At 43.2% G+C, this 15,902-nt stretch overlaps 1 protein-coding gene across 1 annotated transcript in view; it reads left to right on the top strand.

Annotated features, from left to right (window-relative positions):
* UNC93A (unc-93 homolog A) overlaps positions 1 to 15,902 on the top strand; it is a 429,770-nt gene that overhangs the window by 377,712 nt on the left and 36,156 nt on the right. The window lies entirely within an intron of this gene.

The following is a 15,902-nucleotide window of genomic DNA, read 5'->3' as shown; positions in this document are numbered from 1 at the left end:
CAGCTGCAGGCAACAGTAGAGTTTCAACTGCAGCACGCATGGGCGAGTTTCTCTGCGGAACACCCCACTTTACCACCAAAGCGTGGGCTTCCATGCGGGATGTTTGTGCCATGCTGCACTACTTTGAATATTTCAGCACTGTCCATGTTGCTGACACCATCATCAGCATTACGATAACACTTGCAGGCAATAGAGATGGGCAGACACCTGGATGTTCGGGTTCGGCCGAACAGTTATAAAATGTTCGGGTTCGGGTACCAGAACAGTACTTGGACCCAAATCTGGATCCCATTCACTTGAATGGGAGGCCAGAACATCCAGTGTTTGCCATGCTGTCATGTGCAAGACAGCGCGGCAAACAGGGGATTGGATTGCACGCACAACAGTGGAAGATGTAGTTGTGTCACCCGCAGACACTGTTCCTGGACCTGGGGTTTGTCCCACAAAGTCGGGTGCTTTGCTATCATGTGCCTGATCACGCTGGTAGTGGTCAAGCTTGTAGTTTTGCTACCCATGCTGATGCAGGAATTGCAGGTGGTGTAAATGGCCTGTTTCGGGTTATCAGAGGAGTCATTAAAAAACAACCAGCCTCGAGAAGACCTAACAGTTGGGTTGCCAACTTCCGTCGTGTTCGTGTTACGAGGAACGGTACAGTGCCTGCATGCCTTACACTGATATGTATACAGCCACATACACTCCCATGCCTACCTAGCACTGCAATCTATATACTCTGTAATTAGTCCTTAGAAGGACTGTTGGTTTAGCTGGATTTGTGTATTTTATGATGGTATACCCACACTAACTGATAAACCCCCAAATCTGACCCTATCTTGGCAGCACCTCTCCCTGCACTGTCTGAGTCCGGAGATGAATGCGGCGAGCAGGGCGGCGCCAGATCTCTTATAGACCTGATGATGCTGTGCGGCCTGCCAATCACTGTAATACCACATAGACGAAAAGAAAGCGGCAGCACTTACCGGTCTTCTTGCAGGCTATTTATTAGTGAGAAGTATCTTCACGGCACGGGGGGGGTGTGGTTACAAGGACATGTGGGGGCTGAACGATGGCCGTTTCGCACCTCCCAGGTGCTTCAACAGGTTCGATAAGTGAGCGGACATGACGCCTTAAGAAGTGTGCACTGAAAGTGCACCTCCCCTCAAGCGTCACACCGCCCACCTGTGGTACAAAGTACGTGAATAATTAAAACAGTGCTGTGACACAAACAGTTAAAAACAGCGATAGCAACAAAGCATGAGTATATACATACCTAAAGTACAAGAAATATATATATATTTGTATATTCATTTTAACTCTTCTATATGGAAGTCTATCTAAGAGAGCAATATAATAGCGCTATCCTGAAACATATGTATTACTACTCCAATTTATCAAAACAATTTAAATACTGTTTGAAATATACAGAGTCAGATATGCGATATAAAATATAAAATATACTGCAACCCTGACGTGTAGTTCTATGGGACCCACGTCATGGATCGCATAAATATATCATGACACAAAAACCATTATATCATAAAAGATATAAAAAAGGAGCATCGTTACCGATGAATGCGGAAAAATATTCATTAGACAAAAGACTGTCTGTAGGGCAGGGAAAGGGGGGACCACATTTATAAAAAGATCGACATGTCCGTTTTTTCGTTTAGACCTGCTGGGTCCATAGCTCCTGTCCGCATAATCCAAATGGCTTCTCTCTGAAGTAGTAGATTGTGATGATCTCCTCCTCTCTTTGGAGTTGGAACTTGCTCTATGCCTGCAAAGGTCAGCATTCCCAAATTATTATCATGTACATCTCGTATGTGGTCAATAAGTCTTGGTACCCCTTTTCCTGTCTTTATCGATCTACAGTGTTCTCTAAAACGTATATTGAGAGATCTGATCGTCTTACCTATGTAATACCTCCCGCACGGGCACCATATACTATAGACAACGTGTTGTGTGCGACAGGTAATAAAATGCATCACTTTATGTGTGATAGGTCCTATATGTAAGGTTCTATCAGTTATGTGGTATTTGCAATATTTGCAGTGTCCACAACGATAATTCCCTTGAGGGGTAGCTCGTTCTAACCAATTGTTAGTTCTAATATTGGTAACGCGGTTCTGTATTAAAATATCCCTAATCCGAGTACTTCTTCTGTTCGAAATTAGAGGACCTCTAGCAACAACTTCAGTTAGCTCTCTATCTCTATTCAAAAGATGCCAATTATTTCTTATTGCTGCCCTGATTTGTTAGTCCATGGGGCCATATTGAAAACAGAAAGTAAATCTCTTACCTCCAGAATCAGAGGCATATTCCGTTTCGTTATTCCGCGTTTCCAATTTGTTTTGTGCTCCCAACCAAGCGTATTTGGGGTAGCCTCTAGTTTTTAACCATTGTTCCAATTCCCTAGATTGTCTAAAAAAAACCTTCCGATGTATTATTAGCTCTCTTTGTCCTTATAAATTGTCCGTATGGCAATGCTCGCTTTGTATGACCAGGATGGTAACTATTAAAATGCATAAGCGCATTTGTAGCAACTGGTTTGCGATACAGTGAGGTGGTAATTTGTCCATCGATTATGTCTATGGCTATATCCAAAAAATCCCCATATTGTTGTCATTCAAAAAAGTAACAAAATCATTGAAATTCTCCTCCGTCCCAACCCACACTATGAACATATCGTCGACATAACGTAAATACATCTTGATATGCTTAAGGAAACTATTTTTGGTGGAATATACGTATAATTCTTCAAAGTGGCCTAAATAGAGGTTTGAAAAAGTGCAAGCTACCGGAGTCCCCATAGCGGTGCCAACTATTTGTAGGTACCAGAGGTCCATAAATGTGAAAGCATTATGTGTCAAGATGAATTTAAGGCTTTTACAGATGAAATCAATCACTTTTTGTTCTTTTTGTGTAGTATGCAAAATCCGGCTAATGGAATCGACGCCTTGTTCTTGATGCTGTGCGGCCAGCCAATCACTGTAATACCACAACCAACATGGCTGCGGCATTACAATGAGTGGCAGACAATCCCTGCTTGTTGATTGGCTCTCTAAAGAGCGCCAAACATGCAGGGTGGGGACCTGAGCTCCTGCCGAGTAATCCCGGAAATGCTCGGCGCTCGCCAAGTACCGCGAGTACAGCGATGCTTAGGAGAGTAACAAGCATTACCAAGTATGCTAACTCATCACTAGTTACTAATGTCATACAGTAGGGGACATCTCACTTTCAAATTGCTTGTAGCAACTAGGCTGTTATAGAGGCCTCATCCACAGCCCCAAAATTTCTTCTGTTACTAATGTTGCACAGTAGGGGACATCTTTTTCAAATTATTTGTAGCATCTTGTCTATGTTATAGAGGCCTCAACCACAGCACCCCCCAAAAAAAATCTTCTGTTACTAATGTCGTACAGTAGGGGACATCTCACTTTCAAATTGTTTGTAGCATCTAGTCTATGTTATTGTAGCCTCTTCCACAGGCCCCCAAAAATTATTCTGTTTTCTGAGATCATACAGTAGGGGACATCTCACTTTCAAATGGTTTGTGGCATCTAGTTTGTTATAGAGGCCTCTACCACAGGCCCCCCAAAAAATCTTGTGTTACTAATTAGTGATGAGCGAATATAATCGTTACTCAAGATTTCTCGAGCAGGCTCGGGGGTCCTCCGAGCATTTTTTAGTGCTTGGAGTTTAAGTTTTTCTTGCCCCAGCTGAATGATTTACATCTGATAGCCAGCATAAGTACATGTGGGGGTTGCCTGGTTACTAGGCAACCCCCACATGTACTTTTGCTGGCTATCAGATGTAAATCATTCAGCTGCGGCAAGAAAAAATAAAACTCTGAGCACTAAAAAAATACTCAGAGGACCCCCGAGTATGCTCGAGAAATCTCGAGTAACGAGTATATTCGCTCATCACTATTACTAATGTCTTACAGTAGGGGAGGTCTAATTTTAAAATTGTTTGGAGCATATCTTCTTTGTCATACAGGCCTCATCCACACTCAAACAATTCTTTCTTCTGTGAATAACCTGATTCAGCAAGCCATATTTCACCTTGTCATTTACTGCTGCTGAAATTCAGCTGTTTGCAGAGCTGGTGCAGAGTTTAAAATCTATTTTTTGTTGCTAATACTGTGCTCCTACCACACTGTTTGAGCAACATGACTGGTAAAAAACAAGATCGTGGTGGAAGGGGGATTAGGCTTGGTGTTCAAGGTGTACATGGGGTAGGTGGTAATGTTTGTGAAAGCACTAGTGAACCAACAAAGTCACGTCCTATACAAAGACAACTGACAACTTCTGCAGAACCTCGAGTTCTTTGCTCGCTCCAGTCACGTTGACTGATAGCCTGCCATCAGCTGTAACAGAAGTGGACATGTCTGCTGTTTTGACAGATCTCAGAGAATGAGCACACCACAACATTCTCAATCCATCATACCATTTCCGCCTGCACCTCCCTCATGGTACAGCAGTTTGTCTGATTCACCGTACACTCCCTGACAGAAGTAATGTCGCTTATCCATGTTATGTAAATAAAAGCTTATAACCTGAAGTTAAATTCATCCATTGGTTGTATAAATTATTCTTTTGAAAGCTGAAACCCTCCGAAATGTGGTTTAGGTTAAGAAAATAAATTTGCATCAAAGCAGTAATATTGATCAGTTAATCGACACAGAATGATCAGATTTTGGCAAGCAAATGTTTTGTCGCCTGGTCATATAATGCACCCAATCCTAGTTTACATCCTCACCTGTGCTCAGTAAATGATTGGTTAATTAGTGTGTGTGCAGCGCCCCAGAGACTTGGTCGTTGCAGTATGACGCTCTGCCACTAAGGGGAGTGATGGTACGTCTGATGGCACTAAGGAGTTCTCCTGACCAGGTATCACCAGAACACATTACACTTCACACTACGGCCACTAGGGGGAGCAAAAGGCTTTATTTATTGGGCCACTCCTCACATTGGTAAAACTAGGGGTTGGGGAGGAAGTTAGTCAGAAGCTGACTGGGTTGGATTCAGGCAACATCCCGTGGCAGTGGTTGTTGCAGGGAGAAGACACGGGGGGTCCCTGTCAGGCGTGGGAACCTGGCAGGTACCTAGCGAACAGAACAGAATGTAATGGAACCGCGCCTGCACTACCTTGCGGCAGTATCTTAAGGAAGAGACACGAAGGGAAGGATATTGTGGAACAGTGTAAACAAGATCAAGCACAAAGGAGAGCCAGTAGGAGTTGTGCCGTGAGACCGAGGCAACATCCTACTGAGGCGCGTAGCAGGTGGCCGGAACACTGTGGGAGTAACTGACTCTAGGCCTTACTTCGAACTCCGCAGGACAGTTAATTATAGGTCGGCTGTCTACCTTAAATTTCCTAAGAAGACATAGGGGGCAACAGTGGGAGAGGGGCGTCTCTAGGGTCCCGGAAGACCTCCAGGCCTTCCCGTCATACGGGTGTGTCATAGCCATAACATATCTGAGGGACGAGAAACTAGCAACATCTGGAACTAAAGAGAGAGCGAGCTGTAGAGAACGACGAACGAGAACAGCAGTTGTGAGGACTATTCCGAATGCTCAGCAGGGTAGGACTACAACACACAGGCGCTAGTGGTAGGCAACGATTTCCATCTGTGAAGTAAACTCTAGAAGTGCCCATCAGACCGGCCGGTCTCAGATAGCCCTGTTAAACGTGCTCTGGATTGAGGATCCTGAAGTCTTCAGTAGAGAGGTAAAGAGACTGCAACCCTGTGTCCTCGTTATTGACTGCACCTCACACCATCACCATCCACCTTACTGGGAAGCCCTGGGGACATACTTCACCTATGGGAAGGTATACCATCCAGCTGCCATTCAATCACTCTAGCGGACCCCACAGCAGCGTCGTTCACCCTGACTGAACACCACAGGTGGCGTCACGAACCCCTGACAGACTGCACCACCTTTATTGGACGCCCCTTAGCAGGGTCGCGGACCGGGTCTAGCCACCGTGACAGCCTCAGAACCGAGCCAGAGAGGCACGGTACAGAGAACTCGTGCCCTGTGTCTGGGGGCGATCCATGTGTATAAAAAGAAACCCACCACCCCAGACCTTCACTTGAACGGCAACTTGAGCTCTGACAACATGCCAAAAATCCACCATGCGACCAAAGCCTGGATTATCAAGAGGCCGAAGACCAGATCCACAGCAGAGGTGGCTGGCACCTTCAATGTGTCTTAGCATCAAGTACAAAGAATTAAAAAAAGATTTGAAGAGACTGGAGATGTGTTTGACAAGCCTAGGCCCGGCAGACCCCGCAAGTAGGAACGTTTGTTGGTTAGAAAATCCAAAGCAAGCCCCTCTTCCACTGCAGCAGAGCTCCAACAGGCCTGGTCACCTCAAGTCCCTGTGTCAACTAGAACAGTTTGTAGGATTCTGTCTCGAAATGGCCAACATGGTCGAATCAGTGCCCAGAAGCCAGCACTAAACAAAAGGCAAACAAAAAAATGTGTAGCATTTGCAAAGTCCCACAGCCTGCTATCCAGATTGACGCTGGAAAAGTGGCAGAATTTAGATTTATCTGATGAATCTTCAGTAGAATTACACCACAGCCGCCACAAATACCGCACGAGACCTACTGGAGCCCGTATGGATCCAAAATACACCCAGAAAACAGTTACAAATGGTGGTGGAAAGATCATGGTCTGGGTTTACATTCAGTATGGGGGTGTGCGAAACATTTGCAAGGTGGAAGGCAATATCAATAGCCTAAAATATCAAGAAGTATTAGCAACCTCTTATATTCCAAATCATAAAAGGGGTCACATTCTGCAGCAGGATGGTGCTCCATCTCATACATCCATCTCTACAACAAAGTTTCTCCAGGTAAAAAGGATCAAGGTGCTTAAAGACTGGCCAGCCCAGTCACCAGACATGAAAATCATTGAGCATGTTTGCGGTAGGATGAAAGAGGAAGCTTGGAAGACAAAACCAAAGAATCTAGATGAACTCTGGGAGGCATGTAAGACTGCATTCTTTGCTATTCCTGATAACTTCATTAATAAATTGTATGAATCATTGTTGAACCGCATGGATGCAGTCCTTCAAGCTCATGGAAGTCACTCAAAATATTAAATATGACTCTAATAGCAACACAACTTCATTCACCAATGTTTAAGAAAAATTTGTACTTTAAGTTAATTATTATTTGATTGAATATCACATTACTTTCTGTGGACGACAAAACTTTTGTCTTGTCAAAATCTGACCATTCTGTGTCAATTAACTGATCAATATTTCTGCATTGATGCCAATTTATTTTCTTAAACTAAACCACATTTCAGAGGGTTTCAGCTTTCAAAAGAATAATTTATACAACCAATGGATGAATTTAGCGTCAGGTTATAAGCTTTTATTTACATGTAAAGCGCCATGGAAAAAATGGCGCTATAAAAATATATAATAATAATGATAATAATAATAATTTACATAACATGGATGAGTGACATAACTTCTGTCAGGGAGTGAACTCCGCCCTTTCTCAGCACTACAGCCAGCCCACTGACCCGCAGTTGTGGTCACCTAAAAGATTGTTTTCTCCTACACATGACAAAGCTAAGAGGTTGAACTCCACCATCTCCAATCTGTTGGCCATGGAAATGCTGCCTTTTCACCTGATAGATAGTTTCCAAAAGATGATGGCCGTCGCAGTCCCCCAGTTCCAGTTGCCCAGTCGCCATGACTTTTCTGAGAATGTTGTGCCTGCACTACACTAGCATGTCGCAGACATCACCCGTTTCTTGACTAAATCTATGTCTGACAGGGTGTATTTCACTGCAGACACTTCGATGAGTAAGCATGGACGAGGGCGTTACATCTTGCTGACTTGGAGCTCAGTGACTCTGGTGACTGTGGGGGCAGGCACTGATCCACCAGACTTGAAATCCCCAAGGCTTGCAGGACAAACCTCTATATTTCACACTTCCTCCACTGCTTCTGCCTCTTACTCTACCTCCTCTAGGGCCTTTACCTGTGCCCTCAACTTCTGCCTTAATGAGATACACGATCCAACATTGCAGAGCAAATCCCCACCATCTCCATACTGTGCAGCAAAGGCTCACTGCAATCAGGCAGTGTTAAAATTGATATGCCTTTGAGATCGCAGTCATTCAGCTCAAGAGTTGCGGATAGGTCTCCAAGCAGAGATTGAGCAATGGCTTTCTCCACTGAACATGCATCGATGGAAGACTGTGTCTGATAATGGTACGAACCTGGTGGTGGCCCTACGGCGAGGCAAGCTTACACGTGTTTCTTGCATGGCTCATGTCCTCAATTAGTGGTACAGCGCTGTGTCCACCACTCTCCTGGCCTGGGTCAGCAGCTGCAGAAAGCTTGCCAGCTGTGTGCTTATTTCTGCCACTTGCACCCCTCAGGTCATCGACTTGCATCAATACAGAGGTCGTTGTCCATACCAGTTAGGTTGATATGCAATGTGCCAACACTGTGTAATTTTACTCTGCATTGTTGCAAAGACTGTGGTAGTAGCAACGGGCTCTGACGCAGTATGTCATGTCGTATAGCCTGGACCTATGCAGTACGGACATGATGCATATCACGTTTATGGAGTGGGCACAGACTAAGGATCTCTGTACCCTTCTGCACAGTTTTGAAATGGCATCTATGTGATGGAGCAGACTTTGAATAGCCTGCGGGAAGAGATGGTCCCAGAGGAAGAGGAGGAAGCAGAGTAGGAGATGCAGAAGGGATAACATTCTCTCAAACTTCCAGACTGTTGTCACACAGGCGGGTGCCAAGAGAGGATGGATTACTGTGATGGAGGTGACAACAGACAAACTGTTAAGTGCAACAGCCGAGGATCAATTGGAAGAAGAAGAGGTGAGGGGCAAGCAACTGTCAGGAGATGATGAGGATAATCATCCCCTTTGCGGTTGGTGGGAGGGGATGGAGGTAACAAGCATCAGTATTACTCAGCCACCAACACAGCATGGGCTTGGACCTCATGGAAGAGCCCATCATATGAATGCCTTCTTGCTGCACTATATGCAACATGATGCCCATATAAATATCTGATAATTGGGCCAAAAAGTACTGTATCTCCTGACCAACAATTAAATCATCCTATCAAAAAATCTGGAGAACTCTTAAAAAAAAAGGGAAAATCTTTAATAAACACAATAGCAATTCATTAAAACATAAGAATTATAAGGTAGTACATGATTGGACAACACATGGTACATTTAGGTAGGAAGTGGTATCAATAATGTAAAAAAATATATATTATTTTTCTCAATAAAGTCGTCTTTGGTAAATAAGTATGGAACTTCATATAATGTTTACCAACATGGACTTGTTAAAATTCAAATGAATAGACGAGGAACAAGAAGGTGTATTCCGAAGGGGTGAAGGAAAAACGCAAAACGCGCGTTAGGGGGTCCCTACACGTGGTCCATTAGTACTAAATTTGTGGTATGTTGTTCTGAGATTTATATGTGTTTTGTTATGAGGGTTTCCCTGCACTATTGTAGCACTTTTAATTAATTCCTTTATGTATGCACTTTATGGATATTGTAGCATGGCTATGTGTAACTAATAAATAGTGCTTGCCACTCTCCTAAAAGCACATATAAGGAACTTCAGAGAGGATCTGAAATTGGGATTTGCTCTGAATTGATGGTAGGACCCCATTCCTTTTATTGCCATTAGATGGCGGTGCAATAATAAAATATATATGACCATCTAATGTAGTTCTGAGCAGATTTTGTATAAATCATGGAGTAAATCATGGAGTAATATAACAGAGATGTCTAAATATACAATCTTGTTCCTCGGCTATTCATTTTAATTTTAGCAATAAGCCCACATTGGTAAACATTATTTGAAGTTCCACACTTATATACCAAAGACAACTTTATTGAGAAAAATGATAGAATACTTTTTTTTACATTATTGATACCATTTCCTAACTAAATGTACAATGTGTTGTCCAATTATGTACTACTTTACAATCCTTATGTTTTAATGAATTGCTTTTGTGTTTAACCCCTTAATGACCGCCAATACGCCTTTTAACTGACCTGAGATATAAGAGAATAGCATCCTCATACATGTGACAATCCAGCAGCTGTCGGCTGTACACTATAGCTGACAACTTGCGGCATCAGCCACGATCAGTGTTTGCACTGTCCAAATCTGTTTAACCTCTTAGATGCTGCTGTAATTAGTGATTACTTCATTATAAATGGTTAACAGAGTGTGGGGGCTTCCTCTTTATCCCAATTGCTGCCCTCAGATCATGATTGTGTGGTCCTGATGTTTGCGATTGGCAATTCATGACCAAATAGCGGCCTTAGAGTCTGCTGGCTGTAGTAATCTGTTCAGAAGTCAGCAACATTTAGGTGGTAAAAATACACATTTTCATTTCTGTCATGCCACTTTGCATTAATTCCTGAAAAGCACCTGAAGGGTTAATAAACTACCTGACAGCAGTTTTCAATATGTCAGGGGGTGCTGTTTCTAAAATGGTATCACTTTTGGGGGGTTTCCCAATATATGGGACCCCTAAAGTCACTTCAAACATGGGACAGGTCCGTAAAAAATAAATTTAGTAAATTTCCTTAAAAAAATGAAAAATTACTGCTACATTTTTAAACCTCCTAAAATGCTAACAAAATAAAAGAACATTTTATAAATGTAAAGCCGACATGTGGGAAATGTTATTTATTAATGTTTTGCTATGGTATGACTATCTGGATTAAAGGGATAATCATTTAAATTTTGAAAATTGCTAATTTTTAACATTTTTCTCAAATTTCTGATATTTTTTATAAATAAACACAAAACATATCAACCTAAATTTACCATTATCATAAAGTATAATGTGTCATGAAAAAACAACCTCAAAATCAATGGGATTTGTTGAAGTAAAATCCTGACTAAATCCTGATGCAATCCTGAACGTGGACACATACCCAGCAGTGAGGCTATATCCAGTAATAAAAAGAATCCAGGATTGCTGGAAAACATTTTTTTTGTGACATTCATAACAATTTAAATTGCTTTGAATTGATTCACTCATCTGTATTCTTGAATTCAAAGCCACTAAAAATTAATTAGCTGTTGGTTGAAATCCTACAAACAGATCTCAGTTTTCAAAACCCAATTTTTGGTTTGTGGTGCACTCTCCATAAGGAGAAACATTACCCCTAAGGCCATGTTCACACTTTGCGGCGTCCCTCTGCAGGTTCTCCCGCAGCAGATTTGATAAATCTGCAGGGCAAAACCGCTGCGGTTCTCCCTGCAGATTTATCGCGGTTTGTTCCGCGGTTTCCGCTGCGGGTTTCCGCCTATACTATTGATGCTGCATATGCAGCAATATGCAGCATCAATAGTAATGTTAAAAATAATAAAAATTGGTTGTGCTCACCCTCTGATGTCCGGATCTCCTCGGCGCTGCACTCGGCGGTCCGGTTCCAAAGATGCTATGCGAGAAGGACCCTTCGTGATGTCACGGTCATGTGACCGCGACGTCACCGCAGGTCCTGTTCGCACAGCAACTCTGACCGGACAGCCACGTGCAGCGCCGAGAGGTGAGTATAACATGATTTTTTATTTTTATTTTTTTTTTACCCCAAATATTGTTCCCAGGGCCTGGAGGAGAGTCTCCTCTCCTCCACCCCGGGTAGGAACCGTACATTAGCCGCTTACTTCCCGCAACGTGGGCACAGCCCCATGCGGGAAGTAAGCGGTTCAATGCATTCCTATGGGTGCAGAATCGCAGCGATTCTGCACAAAGAAGTGACATACTGCAGGTTTTAAACCGCTGCGTTTCTACGCGGTTTTTCCCGCAGCATGTGCACAGCGGTTTGCGGTTTCCATAGGGTTTACATGTAAATGGAAACGCTATGGAAACTGCTGCGGACCCGCAGCATCAAAATCGCGGCGGTTCCGTGGTAAAAACCACAAAGTGTGAACCCAGCCTTAGACCCCAGTCCAGAGCCTCTCACCTAGCCAAATCAGTTCTCATGCTTCACACTGACGAGGGCCAACAGCCCGAAACACCGTGTCTGCGAATTGAGATACTGATTTAGCTTTTATCCTAAGTCATATTGCATGACTCGTTTAAAGGGTTGATTGTGACTTGTAGGATCGCTACTTCCAACAGGTGGCGCTATAGAGTTTAAGTCCTCTTTTTCTCAGAAGAGGCAATTTGCACATTGCAGTTCTAGACTTTCAACCTCTGGCATGTCAATTCGTCAACGCCAAAACATTAGCAGCAGCAGCAGCTGCAGTAGTGTAAGTGGAAGAAGGAATTTCTGTGAGTGCTTTGACACTTTTTTAGACCAGCTCATGCACCACCTCAACAGAGTCCAAGTCTAACATGTGGTGAACGAATGGAGAGGATGGTGCAGGAGTTTCTAGAACTGAATATCAATACCATCTGGAATGGTTTGGACCCTTTCACAGTTTGGTTTTCCAAAATGGATGAGTGGCCTGAGCTCACTTCAAACGCCTTGGAGGTTTTATCATGCCCGGCAGCCAGCGTTCTCTCAGAATGTGTCTTCAGCGCTGCTGGTGGTATTCTCACAGACAAGTACAGCCGGCTGTCCCCTGAAAGTGTAGACTGCCTAACTTTCATCAAGATGAACAAGTCATGGATTTCCAAGGACTTTTCCACCCCAATTGCAGATTGTACAGACTAGGCGATGTTAACACAAATTTGTGGAAATGTTCACAATCATGTTTGGTCTACATCTGCTGGGTTATCAGTAGTGGAAGATGTGTGGTCCCTATTATTCTATTTCTTCTCTTGTAAAATTCATGCCACTTCAGTGATGTCACTGCTCTGATAAATGCACTAGAGACAAGACCTGACTCAGACTTTACACTAGAGTTTATAAAGGCCAGATGTATAGATTAATATCATAGAAGGAAAGAGCAAACAAATGATTCCACTGAAAGGAATAGTAAAAATGCTCTTAAAGCGACAGACAAGAAACCCCTTAATACAGAGACAAAGGAATGTTTCAGGTGTAAGAAAAAGAGACATTTAAAGAAAGACTGTACTATATGGAAAGCAGAACAACAGAAATGACACCAAAAGGAGAATAAACAAAGTAAAAAGCACAATTTCTAACTCACATGCAGATCACTGGAATGGCACATTTAAATTAACTGAGACAGAGTCATTGTCAGGCTGGTTTATTGACTCAGGAGCAACAAGTCACATTAGTAGTGATAAAAGCTTCTTTACTGAACTTGATGAAAATAAGAAGGAAGCAATTTATCTTGCAGATGGGAGTAAAATAACCACAGAAAGTATTGGACAAGGAATTCTATTCTGTCCTGATAGATTTGGGCATAATTCATAATTACTAGTAAAGGATATGTTATACAGTGCCTACAAGTAGTATTCAACCCCCTGCAGATTTAGCAGGTTTAATAAGATGCAAATAAGTTAGAGCCTTCAAACTTCAAACAAGAGCAGGATTTATTAACAGATGCATAAATCTTACAAACCAAAAAGTTTTGTTGCTCAGTTAAATTTTTTTAAATTTTAAACATAAAAGTGTGGGTCAATTATTATTCAACCCCTAGGTTTAATATTTTGTGGAATAAACTTTGTTTGCAATTACAGCTAATAATCGTCTTTTATAAGACCTGATCAGGCCAGCACAGGTCTCTGGAGTTATCTTGGCCCACTCCTCCATGCAGATCTTCTCCAAGTTATCTAGGTTCTTTGGGTGTCTCATGTGGACTTTAATCTTGAGCTCCTTCCACAAGTTTTCAATTGGGTTAAGGTCAGGAGACTGACTAGGCCACTGCAACACCTTGATTTTATGCCTCTTGAACCAGGCCTTGATTTTCTTGGCTGTGTGCTTTGGGTCGTTGTCTTGTTGAAAGATGAAATGACGACCCATCTTAAGATCCTTGATGGAGGAGCGGAGGTTCTTGGCCAAAATCTCCACGTAGGCCGTGCTATCCATCTTCCCATGGATGCGGACCAGATGGCCAGGTCCCTTGGCTGAGAAACAGCCCCACAGCATGATTCTGCCACCACCATGCTTGACTGTAGGGATGGTATTCTTGGGGTCGTATGCAGTGCCATCCAGTCTCCAAACGTCACGTGTGTGGTTGGCACCAAAGATCTCGATCTTGGTCTCATCAGACCAGAGAACCTTGAACCAGTCAGTCTCAGAGTCCTCGAAGTGATCATGAGCAAACTGTAGACGAGCCTTGACATGACGCTTTGAATGTAAAGGTACCTTACGGGCTCGTCTGGAACGGAGACCATTGCGGTGGAGTACGTTACTTATGGTATTGACTGAAACCAATGTCCCCACTGCCATGAGATCTTCCCAGAGCTCCTTCCTTGTTGTCCTTGGGTTAGCCTTGACTCTTCGGACAAGCCTGGCCTCGGCACGGGAGGAAACTTTCAAAGGCTGTCCAGGCCGTGGAAGGCTAACAGTAGTTCCATAAGCCTTCCACTTCCGGATGATGCTCCCAACAGTGGAGACAGGTAGGCCCAACTCCTTGGAAAGGGTTTTGTACCCCTTGCCAGCCTTGTGACCCTCCACGATCTTGTCTCTGATGGCCTTGGAATGCTCCTTTGTCTTTCCCATGTTGACCATGTATGAGTGCTGTTCACAAGTTTGGGGAGGGTCTTAAATAGTCAGAAAAGGCTGGAAAAAGAGATAATTAATCCAAACATGTGAAGCTCATTGTTCTTTGTGCCTGAACTACTTCTTAATACTTTAGGGGAACCAAACAGAAGTCTGGTGGGTTGAGGGGTTGAATAATAAATGACCCTCTGAAAAGACTTCACAATTTAAAAAAAAAAAAGAAATAACATTATTTTTTGCTGCAGTGCATTTCACACTTCCAGGCTGATCTACAGTCCAAATGTCACAATGCCAAGTTAATTCCAAATGTGTAAACCTGCTAAATCTGCAGGGGGTTGAATACTACTTGTAGGCACTGTATGTTACAGGACTGGAAGGAGGATTGTTATCCATAAAGCGTCTGACAGCCAAAGGACTTACAGTAAAATTCAAAGATGATAATTGTACAATCCTAGCCGGAGATAAGGTAATAATTAATGTCAAAGCAGATGAACAATTTTACCATCTTGACACATTAAAAGAACAGATGAAGTTATGTACGCATGATCACAAGAATTGTATTTACATGTGGCATATGTCATGATCCAGTCCTGAGTTTGGTTTCAGCTGTCTTGTCACTGGACTGGTCATGTGGGAGTTAATCTCCCTCTGCCTCACTCTGAAGCTGGCTGAGCTATTTAAGTCCTCTGCAGCCTGTGGGCCAGTGTCAGCTATAGTTCATGCTGCATGGCTTGATCACCTGACCTGTAAACCCATACTAGTGTTCCTTTTGCCTCTGACTGCCTGTACCTGTTTATGACTTGCACCCTGACTTCATCTTATATCTCACGTTTTGGTTACCACGTTCCTGGTAGGCTCTGATTTCTTGTTTGTCCCTGACTATTCCTCTGACTCCCCTTGTGTACTGCGCTGACCTCTCTGTGTATGACATTGGCTTGTCTGACTTCACTTTCATTACCTGTGGCACCTGTGCTGCTGTTCAGTTTTGCTACGCTGTGTGTACAACCTCTCTTCCCTCACCAGCACCCCCTGGTGGAGGTTGCACTATACTGCACTGCAGCAGCACATTACAGCAAAGACGTCTAGGACACAGACATCCTGAGAGTAAAATGGTGTTTCAAAAGAAGAATATGACTAAAAAATGGAACACACCATGCTACTGTTAGGACTGGCGGAACGCACCAAGAAAAATGTTATAGATGCGTTCGCAGTCCGGGGTCCACCGTGCAGGAGAAACCCTGCTGCTAGTAAATAGCAGACTATATGGCGGTACACTGAAGTATA

Source organism: Ranitomeya imitator, chromosome 5, assembly GCF_032444005.1.
Source record: "Ranitomeya imitator isolate aRanImi1 chromosome 5, aRanImi1.pri, whole genome shotgun sequence".
Classification (NCBI taxonomy): domain Eukaryota; kingdom Metazoa; phylum Chordata; class Amphibia; order Anura; family Dendrobatidae; genus Ranitomeya; species Ranitomeya imitator.
The sequence above is the reverse complement of the archived record's forward strand: the minus strand, read 5'-3'. Positions and strand labels throughout refer to the sequence as shown.